This window comes from Gouania willdenowi, chromosome 17 (assembly GCF_900634775.1).
Source record: "Gouania willdenowi chromosome 17, fGouWil2.1, whole genome shotgun sequence".
NCBI classification, from domain to species: Eukaryota; Metazoa; Chordata; class Actinopteri; order Blenniiformes; family Gobiesocidae; genus Gouania; species Gouania willdenowi.
The window spans coordinates 26,053,173-26,059,821 of record NC_041060.1 but is presented as its reverse complement, the minus strand read 5'-3'; the positions used below and the strand labels follow the sequence as shown (position 1 = coordinate 26,059,821).

Genomic DNA, 6,649 nt, shown 5'->3' with positions numbered 1-6,649 from the left:
TTCCTCCCCTTGTACAAACAGCTAATGGTCCTTCCTATCCTAATTTGACGTCACCAATACAATACGCAAAAACATGGAAGAAACTTTCGAGATCTCAATCCATTTGAATACTTTTTGGATAAATTCAATCAATCAATGCTGCTTCTATTATTAGTCATTCCTACCTGTTGTGTCTCACCTATAGATGGCGCTAAGCTTACTTTAGTGTTGGTAGAGACGCGCTGGTCATACCAGCAGAAAAAGAAATAGTGCATGAGGCGCCATCGCTGTTTTAGGCTGAAAGTAGACACTCAGGACTAAGTATTTTCGACAACCGCATAACACACATGCACACTAACCCACCTCCCGGAGCCTGTGAGTTATCTGGAGTACAAATCACACTAACAACTGTCTTTATGTAGGCTTTAAATCCTCTCCAAGCAAAACCATCGCTCACCATGTCCAACATCAGAGGCGGAACAAGGAAGGACAAGATGAGGATACGTGCTTTTCCCGTGAGTACAAACCGGCTTGTGGGACACCAGAGCCCGTCAAATGTCACACTAGAGCTTGGAGGAATGACAGGTGTGTGGTGGACCTGCCAGACCTCATAAAGTCTCGGCGGTTCTCCCACCAGGAGCACATTAGCCGTTAGCTATTTTTCCTCTGCTTATGTTTGACAACAGCACTATTCAGGGCTATTATCAAATAATAGCTTTTGTAAGGAAACAGACAGGGAAGGACTAAGAACCAGGCCGGTGTTCCAGTTTAACCTGTAACCTCTGTTATTGGTGAATGACTTCCGGCTGCGTCTCTGGTTGCCCCTAGTAACTAGCGCTTTATAGGGTGTTGTTGTTGTTGTTGTTGTTGTTGTTGTTGTTGTTGTTGTTGTAGGCTTAACCTAGTTCGCTGAGCTACTTTACGTTGTTTTTTTCCTATCAGGTTTTTACACATACGATAGCTAACATTCACCAAAGCTCAAGCTGTTTTACTGCCGGGTTGTTTCTAAGGATAATAAGCGCAGATAGATTCACCCACATCGGTCACAAGTCAACCCGACAGCTTTTAAAATCACACAGAACCACATCACAGGTTAAGGTTAACGTCTAAGGTTAGACAACTGCGTGTTTATCATCCCGAGCTTCATTGCATTGACAACTGGCGGCCCGGGGGCCACATGTGGCCTTCAGTCTAATTTTGTGCGGCCCCCAATATTATATTTCCAGAAGTTGGAAGGAATATAAAGCCCAACATAATACACAAAGTAAAGTGCCTGGAGGTTAAATGTAGCCATAGCCCCCGGGACTGGTCTAAGGTGTTGTACTCACCATCTTTACACACGTGGGTTCGAATCCCACATTTGACAATTTTTTTTTCTTCATTATAACATTTTTAACACTGCTAATTCTACCTTTAAAAATACATTTCAGGGAAGAAAAAAAACAAACATTTTAGGGAAAGGGTTACAGTTAGGGTTAGGGCTAAAATAAAAGGGTTAGCGGTGTCGCTAAAAATAAATTTGAGCTAAAATACAAATGACAGAGCTTTAAGTCACGTGGTGCACCTATCACATAACCTAAACTGGCAACTGTGTATACATAGAGTGGTAGTCTATTGGTACGTTCAACGTACCCGTAGCCACGACCTACACAAAATAAATCCGCAAAACACACAACTCGACAGCAAAACGCACAAATATTCCAAAAACACACAAAATGACAACAAAGAAAGACACAACCACTTAAACAAACAAAATGACTACAAAAAGGAAAAAAAAAAAAACACATATTACAGAATAGCTCCAAAGACACACAAATTGTCAACAAATTTGCACAAAATGACAAGAAAATACAGAAAACAAGAACAAAAAAATACAGAAAGTGATGCCAAAATGCACAATATGACAACAAAAAGCAGAAAAATACAACAACTCAACTTTTATTTATATAGCGCAAATTACAACAAAGTCATCCCAGCGCGCTTAAAATATATGGTCCATAGTACGAAAGAAAGAAAGAACCCAACAAGATCCACAAGAACACAAAAAAATAACAAAAACACACAAAATGACTAAAAACTGATGAAACAGCAAAACTGCAAAGACAAAAAAAAAAAGGAAAAAAAACCTTTTTCCCCCTGTATTAATGCTCAAATCTGTCATTATTCTGATATTGATAATATGGCCCTCGCTGTGATAGTTACCCATCCCTGTTTTAGAGGATCATTAGTCAAACATGTACTGGCACAATTTACTGTGCTGGAGCCATTTTGCATTCGGAGGAAAGTCAAAAAGTATGTGTAAACTTGATAAATTGCAATTTAATTAAATTTGTCATTAAAATAAAATGAATCACTCTTTCGGTTGTCTGCATAGTATTGCAATGTAGCTGTTACACATTCACCAAACCTTACATCATCACTTAAAAGCCTAAAAAATTATTAGGTTAACCTTTATTAAAATCACGCAGCACCCACATGGCAGAAATAATTTCAAATTAAATTAGAATTAGAAAATGGCAAATGTCTTACATATACAATTAATATGCTGTCATTAGGAATAGTTATTAAATATGTATACAACATCAAACACGTTATTTTTTCCACAGCTTTTGCATTATAACAACATAATTAATGCCACCTTCAATAACTTGATTGAAAAAAAAAATCACCTAATAACAATAAATAAGGATCATTTAAAAAAAAAAAGCTGTATTTAAGAGGCAGCTAGCTCATTCTGCTGATGCTAATCTAGGGCTGCACAAATATTTGGATCAATATTTTAATCGTGATTATTCATCATGTTCAACAAAACATATATTTTATTTAATTACTTTTTAACAAATAATAAATGAACAGTTTAGAGTGCAAAAGAAAAGCTTTAAAGTAAAGTAATGATAAATACTATACAAACATTTAAATGTTTTCAGCTTTATCATTAGTGATTTTGTTCACATCACTAATGATATAGCTGATGACCATAGCGATTGTCTTTTGCTAGCCACACACTCTTGCTGTTGTTTTCTGACAGTAAAACACATGGCTTATTAAGCGGCTATTGTGATTGTGAATCCTGCTTCAGCATGTGTATTTATCGCAGCAGCAGAGTAAATCATTAACAGTCACTTCTTTCTCCTCCTCCTTCTTCATAAAGGCAATACGAGGCGATATACGGCTGATAAAAATTTAAACTGATTGTGAACGCTTATGCTGCGCCTCGGATTATTTATATTCTGAATGTAAATATATTAACTGTGATTAGGGGTGTGTATTGCCTGGCATCTGGCGATACGATTCGTATCCCGGTACATAGGTCATGATACGATATATCCTGATATTAAAGTATAAGGTGATTATTGCAATTTTAAATATATATACAGTATATGACTTAAGAAACAACTAATCTGTAAATATGTACGCCTTCATGAGAACACTATGTATGAAATATATTTTATTGGCATATTTTACACTCAAAACATTGGCCTTAACATGCCATGTGCCAACAACTTAAAATTAAAAAAAAAAAAAAAAAAAAAACATACAATCTGCCTTTGGCTTTAAAACCAACATGACTTTAGTGCAACTTAACTGAGGAATATGCCTAGAACAACAAATAAATGCAAAAAGTCAGTACTTTCTTTTTAGATTATATTGAAAAAACACAAGCTGGTCAACATGCCCAGGTTTCAGCACTTCTTTGTGCAGTTCCATTGTCTTCTGCCATGGAAAAGACTTTCTTGATTAAATAAAGGTAAAATAAAAAAAAGAAATAAAAAAAATTGATATGGATGCATTTTTAATCGATCTGAGAATCGCGCGACGTAATATCGCGATATATCGCCGAATTGTTTTTTTTCTAAACTCCGAATACAACCCCTAACCTCAAATACATTTGTCATTCTGCTTTTCATTTTCTATATATTTGAGATTTGAAGAATATTATATACATAACTAAAGGTTTACTATTGGGCGCCAATTGGAAAGTTGCACATGCTAAAACAAACAGCAACATTTAGCAACAAAACCATGTTGAAAAAAATGTGTTTTTACTTTTGATCAGATTTACAGCCATATTTGTGAAATTTGTGACATTTCTTTTCTTTAAAAAAAAAAACTATATCATATCATGTTAAATCTCAATCTAAATGTTAAATCTAAATATTTTGCTAGTTACCAAAATAAAAGCTCATTCTGGTGAAGTTGCATATTAGCTAAATATTTAGTTTCACCTGAGACATTTAGATTTCACATTTAGATCTAGATTTAACATTAAGCATGTAGATTTAACATTTAAATTTATTATGGATATTAATATTTAATAATTAGCATTTAGATTTAACATTTAGATTTAATATTTAACATTGACATATTTTTACAAGAAAATATCACAAATTTCACAACTATTGCTGTTAATCTGATTCTAAGTAAAGTAAAAAAAAAATTGCACATACATTTTTTTAATGTGGTTTGTTGCTAAATGTTATTGTTTATTTTCACATGTGCAACTTTACAATAGACACCCCAAAGTTTACGACTATAGATTTGTTGTTTAGGTTTTTTAAACTATGGTTGATGACTTTTAATAGATCTTCAGAAAAGCACAAGACTGTTTTTCTGCTGCACTAGTTTGTAACATGTAAATAAATAAACACATAATAAATACATTTTTTTGTAAGAGTCATTTTTGTGCATTCACTTTGGGAGCCACACAAAATTAGGCCGAGGGCCGCTTGTGGCCCCCGGGCCCTCATTTGCCTATGTCTACATTAACTGATCTTATCACTGGGTTATTTCAAAGTAAAAAAAAAAAAGACAACAACCCAGAAATAAACAAAAAACAGTCAGTAAAAAAAAAAAGTATGTGAAGGCAATGGTAAAAAGAGCAATGCTACTGTATTATTGCTTTTCTATAAAAATGTGTTAGCCCATGTCATACTGTTAACCATAAGGAAGTGTTTTTATGCTAAATGTGCATCTTTTTGATTCCCTCACCGTTTACAGGGTTTGTATTCTTCTCTTCCTCAGAGAGCGTCGTCATGACCGTGAGGAGGTATTCAGTCTTCCAGTTGTTGACCAATGGAACGTTCCAGAAACATGGAGCAGAGCAGGCTCTGAGTGGAGGCTGGTCAGGGAAACAATACGACCATCAGAAAGCATGTTCAAGTGTGAATAGAGCTCATCACTAGCATGTTGTCTTAAAAGTGCAATGCACTAATTCAGACTTACAGTACCTTGACGTACGGTGTAGAACAAACATTTTTTTTTGTAAATCATATACATATTCAGTAGTACTTGAGCTAAAAACGTATTTGTCATAAAAACCTGCCCAAATGGCTTGGAATGTTAGCCAATACGCTACGACGCTATACGCTATTTTTACAACAGGAAACTACAAGATACATAGCATTCACTCCCACGATATTTCAAAATAATAGAGCGAAAAATTAAAATCAAGAGGAATAAGCCTTTTCACACCATAAACATTATATAATGTCTATGTTTCACACTCTAGCTCTGGTTTAGTTCTTCCGCATTAGGTCAAAGGTCAAGAGGGATAAACTCACCATGGCTGATGGTGTAGGAAGCGAGTCTGACAGAAATTTTGATTATTTTTACCGTTTGAGCGTTGAATCATTGAAAGATTTTTTGCGTAAACGTGGCATCAGTCTCCAAGGCAGAAAGACCGAGTTAGCTGCTAAAGCTAATGCTGCTAAAGCTGAAATTTCCAGTTTTCCCTGATGCTGGCGTTTCAACAGTGACCCAGGTTAAAATCAAATTTTGTAATCAGCTGATCAGTGCCGTTTCACTTAATCAGAAAATACTTTATTAAACACTGAGGGGTTTAATAAAGCATAATGTAAGTATAGTATAAACTGCATAGCGCTGTATTAAAAAAACAACGCTAAATGATAAGAAAGTGTCTATTCGTACGGGTTGCCGTACTGACAGCCCCCGGTGCTATTGGTACGGTTACCGAAGTACACATACGGAGCGTCTTAGGTTTAGGGTTTGGTTTAGGTTATAATCCTATATCGCAACAATTTTTAGGGTTGGGTTTAGGGTAAGGTTTAGTCTTAGACACGCGACCTAAACTGGCCAATGACTGACCTATCATGTGAAAAAAAAGCGCAGATACTCATTGAAACGTGTTTTTTGAACACCGGTTTAAGTGACTCACTTCAGTCTCAGCCATTTCATTGGCTTTACCCTAACTAAATGTCATTACTGACTATTAAGTTCATTGAAAACATGCCAAACATGCTTAATACGGAAACTGAGTTAATCTATTGTTATTAATTTCATATGTCTCTGCTGTAGAAGTGTGCCTAATTACCTCGTGCGTGTTTTGACATACGTCTGTTTTTGCTACACTTAGTAGACACTGTTTCATATCACCAGATTTCATGGTGATATTTGAAGTTTCCCTCTCTTTACTCAACCATTTCTGTTGGAAAATATCATGTAAATGCGTAACCTTGGCCCAAAACATCAAGGTGAGGGTATGTTCTCTGTCATATTGCAATTTCTGCTTGTGGTTTCAGAGTCTGTTTGCGCACGCTTCTCAGAGATCCTCTGGACTTTATCACAACTGTACTTGGTCCACGTTATAACGATACAGAGCTCTGTGTGCTTGGATAATAAATAAAGCTAAGAAGCTGATTTTTATCAAGAA

General features: G+C 35.6%; 1 long non-coding RNA gene across 1 annotated transcript; it reads left to right on the top strand.

Moving 5' to 3' along the window:
* The first annotated feature begins 220 nt into the window (after nt 1-220).
* Nucleotides 221-6,649, top strand: LOC114479778 (uncharacterized). Its single transcript, XR_003676018.1, has 2 exons — nt 221-494; nt 5,002-6,649. It is a non-coding gene; the product is annotated as an uncharacterized LOC114479778 (long non-coding RNA).